This window comes from Anastrepha obliqua, chromosome 5 (assembly GCF_027943255.1).
Source record: "Anastrepha obliqua isolate idAnaObli1 chromosome 5, idAnaObli1_1.0, whole genome shotgun sequence".
Lineage (NCBI taxonomy): Eukaryota > Metazoa > Arthropoda > Insecta > Diptera > Tephritidae > Anastrepha > Anastrepha obliqua.
Window position 1 is genome coordinate 108,192,483 of NC_072896.1, and position 13,958 is coordinate 108,206,440.

General features: G+C 34.0%; 1 protein-coding gene across 2 annotated transcripts in view; it reads right to left on the bottom strand.

Annotated features, from left to right (window-relative positions):
* Positions 1 to 13,958, bottom strand: part of LOC129249321 (serine/threonine-protein kinase grp) — a 71,987-nt gene that overhangs the window by 16,349 nt on the left and 41,680 nt on the right. The gene's annotated exons all lie outside the window — the stretch shown is intronic.

A 13,958-nucleotide genomic window follows, 5' to 3' on the forward strand; every position in this document is an offset into this window, starting at 1 on the left:
TCTAAGTAAACTTTGGAGCTCTATCTCCGAGAGGTTTTCTAACTTCTCATATTGTAAAGCTCCTAAGCATTTTAATCTGGTTCTAGCTAATGCAGGACAGGAGTATAGAAGGTGCTCTAGCGTTATCAAACTTAACACAGATAACTTGTAATTTGAGAAAAAATCAACTCATTCATTATACGGATCGCGTAGCGAAAATCATAACAATATTTTTTGAGATTTTTTTAGATTCGTGTTTTGACACGTGCAATAGTAAATTTTTTGCTCGAGGTGCTTATAAAATTTCTCTTAAAAAATAAGAATCACGTAGTTAAAAAATTATTACTTACTGTAGCCTCTACAAAGGTGAAGAAATATGTATTTTATGGGCCGCTATAGGAATAAAATTTTACTTTATAGCGGAAAAAGATCAAAATAATATGTCACACGTGCACTTAACACGGAATATGATGCAAGATACTCATAACCAGAAAGTGACAAATAACTGATTTCGAAAGAATAGAATTGAGGTTATGAAATGGTTAGCTCAAACGTTTCACTACAATTTTATTCAAAACTTCTGAAGGGTTCTTAAAAATGTTGTGCGAAGTAGTTCTCTCTCCTAAAAGACGTGACTATTACGCCGTTTCAAAGATGGCGACGTCTTATCGAGTGGCAACTTCACTAGATCCTTATTTATTTATTTAATATTTATAATATCATTGAATATAATTTCATTGTATTTAGTCATTAAGTTGGAAAATAAATTGTGCTTTATTTTGCTGTAATTATACATATACAGGGTGGCTGATGAAAGCCGCTACCAAAAAAAAATTGAATAACTTTTTTTCTTTTTAAGTTATCTGTTCCATTTTGATTTTAATTTGCAGATTGATCTTTAAAATTTATTAAAATGGATAACTGGGACACGCAAACAAGAATTTGGATAGTCCGCCTCTATCACGCACTGGAGTCCGTAGTTTTGGTACAGAGAGAGTACAGGCGGATGTTTGGCGGCGATCCCCCGAGCAGATGGACCATAATGAGACTGGTGAATAATTTTGCTGAGCAAGGAACAGTCGCAAGAAGGCCTTATCATCGAAACCCACCAGTTCGGTCGGAGGAAACGATCGCTGCTGTAGCTGCAGCTATACAAAGCAATCCAAGGGTTTCAACAAGAAGCTTATCTGCTCAACTTGGTGTCAGCCGACAGTCTTTGCAAACAATAATGCACAAAGATTTAGACTTATTTCCCTACAAAATTCAAATGGTTAACAAACTGAATGCAGCAGACTTGCCGATTCGCTTGGAATTTTGCCAGAAGATCCTGCAAATGGTGGAAGAAGACCAAAACATGTTAAACTGCCTTTTCATGTCTGATGAGGCCCATTTCGATTTTCGATTTTCGAATGTGAACAAACAAAATTGTCGAATATGGAGTACTTCTAACCCACAGATACTCCACGAGACGGAATTGCATCCTCTTCGCGTGACAGTGTGGTGTGCGGTTTCTTCACGCTGTATTGTCGGGCCTTATTTTTTTGAAGAAAATGGTCACACCGTTACGGTTACTGGAGACCGTTATTTGAAAATGCTGAAAGAATTTTTCTATCCAGAACTACGCCGAAAGAGAATTCCTTTCAACTCTGTGTGGTTTCAACAAGATGGGGCAACGTCTCACACAGCCCAGACTGTTATGACAGAGTTGCGACGAAAATTTCCCAATAAACTGATTTCAAGAAACTCCGAATTTCGTTGGCCCCCCAGGTCGCCTGACTTTACTGCACCTGACTTTTTCTTGTGGGGTTTATGTAAACAAGAAGTTTATAAAACAAAGCCAACAAATTTGGATGAACTAAAACAATCCATTCGGGCAACAATTGCGGCTATTCCTGTCGCAACTCTCAAAGCAGCAATGAACAACTTTTTACTAAGATGCCGCATTTGTGTCAACGAGCATGGGGGGCATTTAAATTCAATTATTTTTAAAACTAGTTAAGCTACATTTAATAAAATTTAATGACCTTCAACTTGAAAAAAAATAAATGAGTTCCATACACTAAAAAAAAAGTTATTTGAGTTTCTTAATGTAGCAAAATTCATCAGCCACCCTGTACTACATATCATAACATCTAAATTCAAAAAAGGCAATACGCCTTTTTGATACCCAATTTTTATAAAACCATCTCTCTCAACATAACAAAATTAATGTATGCCCTTTGTATGCATTAAATACTTTGTGCATATAAAAATATTAAAAGTACTAAAAAAAACCTCGCAGCTGTATATTGTATATAGGTATGTATGTACGCATGCATATATTTTCCCCGCCAAAAGGTGAAAACATTTCAGAACTGAAAAATAGCTAGCAAAGTTTTAAATTTAAGTATTAGTTTTCTAGGTTTTGAAAAACAGCTAAAACGTGGAATCTTTTTCTGAATGTTTGCTTAAACATTTTTTAGTGCGTTCTCTAAGACCTTTCCTCTCTTTCTATTCATGTTTTTTAGATAATTTGGTTGAAAAAATTTTTCTTCAATTTTTACCTCGAGTAAAATGCGAAAGCGGTGAGAATCATTTAGTTTGCTACTAATTTGTAGTTCATCTTATATTGGATATTATTTTTAAACTCATATTTAGGCAGCCGCTTAGCTGTAGTTCGATGCAGATGAGTTGGCAGATGAATTGGTAAATCTTACTGAATATTTTCACAGTGGTTACTTTGACAGCTGCTGCTGCAAATAACAATTGGAAAAACTATCATTGATACCTTGTCAGCATTTATATTACTTTGAGGAAAAAGGAATACCTTTTTGAACCATTTGCGAATATAAAAAATTAAAATAATGGATGGCAGCACCTAACAATTATTAATATCAATCAAGTCACGCACGAAAAAATCCCCGGAAATTTTGAGACGGAAGTTTTAGTTTGGATTCAAGATCTAAAAATATACCATAGCATAAAATTCGAGTAACAAAATACTGTAATAAAATTCGAGTATTCAAAATACTGCATTTTATTTCGGTTAACTTTTTGGCGCACAGAAGTTATGCGACTGATATTATATTATTTTGGATTTGGTAGTGGAGTCCAAATGGGTATGATTGATTGTTTAAGGCCAGCTAAAAAATCAATAAGCAGAATTTCAAATAAAGATGTATAATCAATATTTTATTTTGAAGTGATGCCAGGTAACGCATGGCTGCCAACAGCGACATTTGCTTCTCCCTTTTGATACTCTCTTCACACATATCTAAAATAATCTAAAATCTGTGAATGTACCATATGTATGTACTTACCACTTAGTTCTCGCGTCCACTCTACTCATCAGGCTTGTCAGCTACTGGCGTAAACGCGAATCTGACCGTAATGAGAAACATGCATCTAACGGCACGGTAAAGCAAAAAAGCCATTGCCACATGATTAGCGACAAGAAACACCAGCATCAAAAAGCATGGCGCTAGCCATTGGAACTTTCTTACAATTTTTTTAACTTTTCGAATGCGACGCTTCATAAATCTGCGCAACCGAAACTTGATTATTCTACGCAGTCTACGCATTTTACGAAGAGCAAAAAACTTCACTGGCATCCCACTCAAAGGTGGATTACAATCAATTACTATGACACTCGCAGCAATACTTTTCTACTTTTAAAACGCACTACTACATTACCGACGAACAACAGATTTTTGAATGTATTCGTATGACTTTCCCCGAGCAACTGAAGATGAAATGTGATGCGATCGAAGGATCTCTCAAGATATGCCAGCATGTGCCAGGGGTCACAATATAGAAAATTCAAAAGGCATGTGATTCGCAACTCAAGGGCACAAGCTGAAAAATTACAACCTAAAGTAGGTAGAAAACTACAAAAATCGAAAGGGGAAAAGAGACAGAAAATAGCTATTGGAAAATATCAGATTGTATAGTGAAAATTAAAGGGAAGCAGAAAATATAGACCGAATTCCATTTCGGTAAATAAGTTTGGTTTACAATAACTGACGGCAACAAATTTTTAGGTAGGCACATTATTTACATCAATTCGTAGTTGATTGGTGGTGGTAGCCTAGAATTCAGGTAACAGGATATGTAGGGTTGGTTAGTATGCAGTGAGACAAGACAGATGCAGCAAAGTAGATTAATCATAAGAAGCAATGCAGATGAGTAGGTAAACCCAGTGAACATTTTGGTGTGGAAATAAATTTTCTATACAAAGGGTATAACTGAGAATTTCAGGTAGTAAAATTTTAACAAAAAAAAAAAGAAAAGGACAGGTAGAGTATACAGAATAGGGTCTCTATGAGGTACTGTGATGACTAGAGGGCACAAAAAACCATGAGGCAGAATGCAAACATCCAATAAATCTAAATCTCTACAGAATTTTAGATATACACCATAATACAGGGTGGTACTGTACACTATTCTAAATATAGTTATTTTTTTTTTTTGCAATTTAGGGAACACCCTTTTCCTGAACCTCGTAAACAACTTTCGAAATTCAACAATTTCGCTATTTTTCCATTCAATAACGAGCGAGCTGCCTAAACATTCCCGCTATACTTCACTCAATTCAGTTACAAAATGAAAAAAAAAAACGTGGATAAAAAACAAAATCAGAGCTTCTTCTAGTAAACTTTTTTGCAGTTTCTTGTTTTTAACCAATTTTACTATTTCTATGAAGTAGAAATCTTTTTTTTTTAATTTTTTCAGTTTCTTGTTTTTGTTTATAAAATTTTACTTTTTCTGTGATAGAAATTTTTTTCTTTTATTTTTTAACAAAATTTTTTTTTCTTTTTAACAAAATTTACTTTTTCTGTGATAGAAATTTTTTTTTTTATTTTTTTCAGTTTCTTGTTTTTAACAAAATGTACTTTTTCTGAGTATCCTGTTTTTTTTTTTTTTAATTTTTTTCAGTTTCTTGTTTGCAAATTTTACTTTTGCTATGAGATAGAAATTTTTTTTGAATTTTTTCAGGTTCTTGTTTTCAACAAATTTGAAGGCACATCACAGTTCCTTTCGATATAACCTATCATCAGCTTAGCTTGGAGCCTTAGCGCAACTCGAATCCTTTATTAGTTCGAGGTCTTAGGTATTAGGTCAGTCGAGTTTCTCTTCGAATTTATGCTGTGAATCTTGTTGTTGACCTACAAATGGAGGATCCTACAGAACGACAGATATTTTTTTAACATAATTTTCTTGGCTTAAATACAGCCATACCTTTGTCATTGCCTGACGAAGGACAATAAACGCTGTTAGAAAAATGTTTCAAACATTTTTTCTCTCCTGGGCATCAAGCAGGGGACAGTCGGTTGTATATACATTAACGAAACGACCAGAATTTATATCCAGCCAAGGATTGTCTTTTTAGTAGTTTAGTAGTTGTCTCCAAACATGTACTATATAGGGAATATTTACGCTGTTACAACAACGACGATAGCGAACCGAATGGTAGTCTAGTCACACACAAATGCACTCGGCTACCGAAACTCGAATTTGGCAGTCAAATTACGTTTTTTTTCTAACGAGGGGCATTTCCTTCTATACTAAATTAATAACCGAGAAACCTTTATCTGCGGAAACCCAGAAGTGATTCGCGAGAAGTCATTGCATCCATACAAAGTGCCAAAGTAATATCACACAAAAGTAGAACACTCGCACGTGCTAAGCAATCAACAAAGCACCAACTGTCAACATTTCACCTCACACTTCCTCGAATGTCCGATACTTCACGGAATCAGATCATCCTTCTTAAACAACCACAACCCAAAACATCAATACCATTTATAGCTACACTCCATCGACATTAAGATAATATCTTCTATTTTTCCATTATCGACACAGCCAATAGCCCTGGTAGCTAGCGCTGTAACCTAACTATTAAATTTTGTAATTTATTATATATTTAATTCAATAAATAAATAAAGACTACCAGTTTCGGAGAGATGGCATTAGCTACCCATTTTTATGAAAATGCTAAAAGTACGGGTGGCGACTACCACTCGATTTTGTGAGCGAAAATTGAAAAATGGAAACGCGATTTGAGTCATGCCAAACAGCCCGCTGAAGTAGATTATTGTATTAACCTGGTGATACCATTTTCGGCCACAGATTTTTTATAAAAATGTTATACAAACCATCCAGAAAGGTCTACACATGTCCGTTATACTTTTGTATTAACGGAACGCAACGGATTAATATTCGGCTAAGCATTTTCTCCCCAGCAGTAATCCTCAAAAATTGATGGGTGTATTTCCTTTTCGGAAGTAGCGCCATAAGCCGATAAAAAGTGCATTTACCGAATAGGCAGGCACATGAGTAAAATTGTTTTTCTATAATTGCACACTATTTATAACTGATTTTTCTAAAAAAATCATAATTTTCTAAACAATTTTTTTCTCGCTTGTTGCGTTCTATCTGGACCATTCTAGAGAATGCTTGCTGGGTTTCGGTACAATCGAATTTGTATGTAGTCAGGTTATGCATAATAATTTAACATTTTTACATTTCCAATCTCTGCTTCGTTGAAATAATTATTCTGGCTCACCTTGAAGGTGACGTTGCATTTTGATGCACAGGGTTCAGTTGACTATAGTTTTTTTTGTTGGATTCCTGCTTGTTATAGCGCAATAGCACAAGTGAATCACTAAAAGGATGCATAAATATGCATGTATGTATGTATGTGCGTATGTATACTGAATGTGACTGCTTAGCCATTAGTATGAAAAGTGGATGTTTTCAAAGCCAGGCAAAGAAAAACAAAATTACTCAATAGAGCCGAAGAGTTGAAATTGAAAAAATGCAGTTAATGGGACAAAAGTGAGCACACAAAGGCAAGTGTAGAGTAGGAGGGAGAATAGAGTAAGAATGCTGCTTGTTAAGGTAGATACACATATACATACATACATACATACACAAGTTCATTTAAAGATATGCATGCAAAGGACTTCTTAACGAATATTTATAGTCGCATTCTCAATACGCTGATTTACCTGTAGAACAGACCAACAGCGAACGCCACGTTTTAGTACTTATCGATACGTGTACATGCATACATACATACTTATGCTTGGGTATATGTGCATGTGGTGGGTAGGTAGTGGAAGTAGAAGCAGCAGAGTGTGCTCACAGCGCACTCAAGCGTCGAGAAATGCATCTTTAAGTGCACTTACGAATATAGCAAATGTAAGTGAATGCGTGTGTAGGAGGCTGCGCACAGTGATACGGACATTAGTAGTGGTGCTGCTGACTGATGACTTGGTTGGTTGGTAGGTTGGCCGGGCCACGCCGGCCGGTGGTTGGTGGCTGTTGGCTGTTGAATTGAGAATGTTTTCCATCAACATGTACAAACACAAACACTCACACATGAAAATTGCAATATGCGTACGTATGTACGTATGGATATACAAAGTAACGTTTGCTAAGGATGCTTCAGAGGGCAAATAGAGCGGTCGAAAAGGCAGTCAGGCAGGCAGGCAGGCAGGCAGGCAGGCAAGCAGGTAAAACTAAACGTGCATGCACATGCATAGATGCATGGGCATATGTAAGTGTGCATATGTTTGGATATTGCGAAAATCTGCGCTTGAAGACCCATACACGCACACACGCACACACATAAAACATATCCGCCTTAATGCATCTGCTGTTCGTTGAAAGTCATTCACATGAACGGTCGCCATAAAACGAACGTTAAAGTTAAATATTAAAAAAAAAAAATGAAAAAAAAACGAAGAAAAAGAAACGAAAACGTGTAGGGGTGCATAGCAACAGTTGTAGTAGCAGTTACAGTGATAAAACAAAAGTAGTTGCGTGGCTGTGTGGCAGGATTTAAAGCAGTCAAAGTAAAGGTATTTGTATGGAATGGTGTGTAGGTACGTGCATGCATACAGGGTTTTCCAATAAGGTGAATCGAAATGCAATAAAACAAGCTGAAAAATAGTAAGTTATAGAATTCAAATTGAGCTGGGAGATACATAAATACTGTAGCAGCTCTCGCGTTTAGTTGTGGCGCATCATATTGCATACGTTGCCATACGAAGATTGGCGTTGCACTAAATATTATCATCAATCATTAAGTTGATCATCGGACGGTTCAAAGGGAGAAGATCGTTGGATGAGTTGGTTTAAGGGTGCATGTGAAGAAGTGGTTACATGTAGTATTTCTCGAACTTCCCGAATATTGGGCATGCATATATTTAGTTGATAAGTCGTGATCCAACCGGGATATACATGAGTTTCACCACAATAAGCAGCACCTAATGATGCCACGAACCAGTGCTTCGTCTAACTCTGTTTAGATCCGTAAACTAAAATATTTGCTGTTATCATCTTCATCTTCACCCTATAAAATGCTCGAACTTTTTTTATATGAAAGAAAATGAGGAACATTGCCAACTAAAAAACATCAGAAATTGAACTAAAATTGAGTGGTCTACAAAACTCCGCAACACTTTTAGAAAAATTCAAACCAAAAAGCTTGAAATTTGGATTAATTTTTTTTTTTTAATTTTGCTGAATTTCTTGAAATTTGGTGCAAAGTGTTGATACTTTGAATTATATTTTTTTGTTGGATTACACATAATACAAAAAAGAAGGTAGTCCACTCACTTAACCCCTTAGGTGGAAATGGCGGGTTTTGCCTGTCAAGATTTTCCGTACTAAATTCGAATTTAACTAACATCGCAGTATATTTTAATGTTTGCTTGTTTCATTTTAATAACAACGAAATTAAAATGAAACAACATTAAATTAAAATGAAACAGTAAAGTATTTATTTTTCATATTTTGTTTAATATTAATATTATTTAGTATCAATATTTTTTATTATTTTTACAAATGAAATAGTTTGTAGATATTAATTAATTCCACGCATAGAATTGCGTTAATTTTAATTGTCTGCAGGCGTACTATTCTTCGAGATTTAATTGTAAGGCAAGGGGTTAACTTTTGTTAGTAACTATGACATCTTCATCGAAATTTAGCTAAAAAATTAAGTGAAAATTGTAATTGATTTAAAAAAAATTTAAGATACTAATGAAAGGAAGGGGTTTTTAAATTTCGAAATACCCCGATTTTTTAACTATTAACAGTGCGGCAACGTTGCAAGCAATATGAACAAATTACAAAGCTTCACAAATCCCTGTATGCGTCAAAAAATTTGAAGTGAAACTAACTTCTTTTTTGTATCATGGTATAACCTACATTTTTTTTAATAAAACAATATGAAAAAGATATAAATATATAAAAACAAATAAGAAAAAAATAATAAAAACAAACATTCAGTTTTTTTTTTTAATTATTAAAAATATTAAATTATAAAAAAATACAAATTAAAACTTTTTACAAAAAAAGGTAAACAAGTAAAAAATAAGATTTTTGCAAAAAATTAAAAATATTTTTATAAAAACATTAAAAAAATTTATGAAATTAAAACAAAATGTATGAAATTCAAAAAAAAAATATATATAAAAATATAAAAAATAAATTATATAATAAAAAATATAAAAAATAAATTATATAATAAAAAATATGTATAAAATGTAAAAAATATATATTGTATTGTATATTGTGTATTGTAAGCACCTCTGAGCCTAGGCGCGTTTATTTCTCATTTACAGCGAAAATTCTGTTTAGCCAATATTCGTGGGTAGCCACTACCTACAGAAACCATATGTCCTAAATCTGCTGGGCAAGTGTTGCCAAAAATTGTGCAACATTCTCCTTAGATATGAGTATTTTTGCTTTTTTTGAGAATGTTATCGAACTAAAGCCCCTAAGTAATAGCGAACAAATTTTTCTCAGCTGTTTTACAACGCATATTTAAATGAATAACCAAGCAATCCGTGTTAAGGACAAATTTCACAATGAATGTTTGATGTAAACTCACAAGAGGCCTTTCTGAAATTGTGAGTGCTGTGGGTGCTAATCCACTGCCATTCCATGAGTTTTTGGTGTATTCTAGCGAACAATCGCCGTTACAGCTTCGGTTTCGACCATATTCGAACAAAAAGTTTCAGTTCAGTTTGGGCATAAAAAAATCTGATCTGTAAAAAATTTATTAACACGCAACAGTCTTTGTCAAAAAAATGTCAATTAATCGCACGAAAGTCGACTACCGGAGCGACTTGAGGAGTTTTCATGCTTCTACAACAAAGCGTGTCGATTTGGCTCAGCACAACAAAACACACAAAAAATTTAAGCACTAAAAAGGAAAAGTAAGAGAAGTATCTAATATTTATTGAAAACTAATCTAAATTCATTGAAAAATACATAGATACAACAAAGTATTCATTGTGCTTCACAATTTTCACACAAAATGAAGCCATGTTGTGGTCAAAATGAGACAAGCGACTGATGGTGTTAGTTTTCAGAATTGAATGAATTTGAAAAAAAAAAAATTTGAAAAAAATTATTGAAAAAATAATTTTAAAAAAATTATAGAAGAAAAAACATTAAAAAAAATAATAATAATTTTGAAAAAAAAAATAATAATAATTTTGGAAAAAATAATAATTTTGAAAAAAATTATAGAAAACAAAAATTGTAGAAAAAAAATAAAACATAATAATAATTTTGAAAAAAATTATCGAAACATTTATTTAAATTATTTTTCAGTAAAATAGCCAATCGTGAGAGTAAATTCAAGTTGGCAATTCATGTCACTGAAGTCATATATTGCCAACATCTGTGAAGCAAAGAGCTGTCATTTTGCATGTTTGACGGCCATTTTGTATATTTTTGTGACGCTCACATTAGCAGCAGCTTGTAGTTTTCCAGACTATACATTTGCATGCTTTGCAAAAAATGAGTAACCCAGAATGAATATCGGTGTCCTTCTTCCTCTTCATGGTATAAATCAAAAAATGATTTCAAACGATCAAGAGCGCGGACAAAAAATTCTGTGACTTACTTTTTACTCTTACAAAATTACTAAGTAACTACAATAACATGGCAGTTCTCACACTTAAATCATCTATCGCCATCGCATTCAATCAAATTTGAACTGTCAGTGACGAGATGTTGAGAGAGACTGATCCCAGTTAGAGAATAACTGATCCCAAGTAATGGTAACACTATTGAATACTGTCGTCAGAGCTCACATTTTCTGGTGAAAAATATTTCTTTAAAATACCTATTTTGCTTCTCCAACGAGTAAGTCTCTCTCTCTCGCTCTCCCTGCATCGAGATGGGGCCGCTTGCAAGATGAAAATGCCGATAAGCTATGGGCTGGCTTTACATTGCAATATAAAATGATTCAACTATGAGAGTATTAATTAATTACTATAAGGTGGCGCAAAATTAATCACCCTATCAGGAGATTTATAATTTTTGCAAATAGCGTCGTAAATCATTTTGACTCTGCATTAAAATGTCATTGGTGGTTTATTATTTGGGCCCATGACAATTTTTGGTTCGAATTCGACGTGAAAAATCAATGTTAGGTGGTTTGCTAGTTTATTCGATTAATATCGATCAGTAAATAACTAAATGCTTGTAAATTTGTGCAACGAAAGAAAATATTAGAAGGCTTTCTTCGCAGTAATAGGGATCCGTAATTTCAATAGAAAATCACAGATTTGTTAAGTATTTTATAGAAGATATGATTAAAAAAAAATCAAAGACTTTCAGCTTTCGTATTGAATTTATAATCTTTATGCTAGCCCTCCATACAAATAAATGCAATAAAATGCTACTGATTTTTTGAAATAAATAAAAGTACTTGCTTAAGAAGTCAAGAACTTTTCATCCCATCCATGAAAAATTAAAATTGCAATTTTAAGAATTTTGGTTTTCATCTTGTCACTTTTCTCATTTAACTATTTCTTCACTTTGTTTATGGTTCAATAGAGATAAAGATACAGTTTTCGATACATCTACATGAGCAGCTTTTGAATTGGAAATAAATAAATGATTTAATAAACGTATTATTGCCGCATAAGCCGTCGAACGTACATATGTATGCATGTATGTATACGTAAAACTGTACAAATATACATGCATATAATATAATACCTACATCGACCGCAATCTGCCAATACCCGCAATGTCGATTAACTTTTTCATGCCTCATCCGTTTTATGATTTTTAAATGTATGCATGTAAAAAAACAAAAATATTTCCACATTTATGGCAGATAAAATTGCCACTCAACTAACAAATTTATTCTTAAACAATTTTTACTGTGTTAAAAACAAGCAACACAAACTTCCACAGCACAGCATGCCTTTAGGCGCTAAAACTCATAGAAAGTGTACAGAGTCGGAATTTATGATTCAACAAATAATTTATAGCTTTCATTGAGCAGTGCACTCACACACACACACAAACACATACACAGATAAGCTGTGTTTGAACGCTACAAAGTGCGGAAGGTTACAGATTTCCATATGAGAAGAAATCAATAGAAGAGAGGAGGGAGGAAAAAGGATAAAAAGTAAGTGTGTCCATGTATGCTTGTGTGCTAAAAAATATAAAAATTCGGTCGTAAACAAAGGCAACTAAAATTAATATTTGAACAGGAAAATTTTTATGAAAAATAAATATTTACATATAAAATAAATTTTAGAGGTTAGTGTTTGAAAAAAAAACTGTAAAATACAATAATGGGTGAAATGTGCTCCACATTTAAGACGCACTTGATTGCATTTCAATCAAAATATATGTACATATATACAAGGTGGCGCAAAATTAATCACCCTATCGGAAGATTAAAAATTTTTGCAAATGGCGTCGACGTCAATCATATTTGACACTTGTGCATTTAGACCGCTGCAGTGCACAAACAGACAAGCAATGGGGCGCATAAAGGTCGGACAGTCGGTTCAACGTTACCGGAACGACCCGGATTTATATCCGGCCAAGAACTGTCACACTTCAGCAGCATTTCCCGTACATATATGGGGAACAACAAGAATAACAAGCAATGGAGCACCTAAAGATCAAAATAAAGATTTCCCTAGACTAAAAAAATGTTTTTATTTATTTAGTATTGGAAGACCAATTTTGTGCCATCTTCTATTTGTTATTCTTGAGACTGTAACAAATGAATAAATAAATAAAAAATTATCTACTGCTTGACACTTTTAAAATAACTTCTTATTATACTCATTAAAACAGGATAAAACAAGCATACAATTGAGAGAATTTCCTTCTCACCATCCGTTGGTGCGTTTTACACACACGAAATCTTGAGCAAAATAGAGACATCTCAAACACTCACAGAAACCCATGAAAAGTTTGATGTTGAAATAGTTCCAAACCGACCCAATTCTGCTATAAAAATTAAATAAAAAAATGCTATCATTTCACGTTTCATGGCCACAATGATTTTCGTACCCGGAGCCAACCACGAGTGATATGCTGACCAATTGACAGTGGACAAAACCAAGAGCATGGAATCGTTGAACCTGCGCTGCCAGCTACCACCTTTTACCCAAGGATGTTACCACGAAGGTCACTTCATCATTGAGAGTAATTCAGGATCGAACTGGACAATAAAGTAGTAAACCGGAGTACACCTGCACTCGAAAGAAAACTTTACGAGCGTATTCTGCACTAGTGTACAAATGCCTCGAAGATATGATAGTTACGACCGCCTATCTTAAACCTTTCGCGACGGATGGCTTTTATAAGTATATACGGCATTCACTTTTTGTTGCACAGAAGTTGGCATCGCTTAAAAGTGGCAAATATATATTAGTACAGGTGCGCCGTCGCGAAAGGGTCAATAAAATTATCTTAAAAAACTGACAACAACCTCTCATACCTGAAGAAATCGGAGCGGTAAAGTCCGTCGCGAAATTGTTCGGGAAGAGAGGTTTTTAGGGCACCAAATGTATGAAGACGAGGTTCGATTCAGGACGTTATAGAAGCACCAGCTATGGGCAAGATGGTTGTATGGAATCTATTAGATTCAAAATAGATTCAAAACAGTCGAATACATTAGGAGAGATGATTAAAGAAGGTGAGTGGCGTTGTATAAT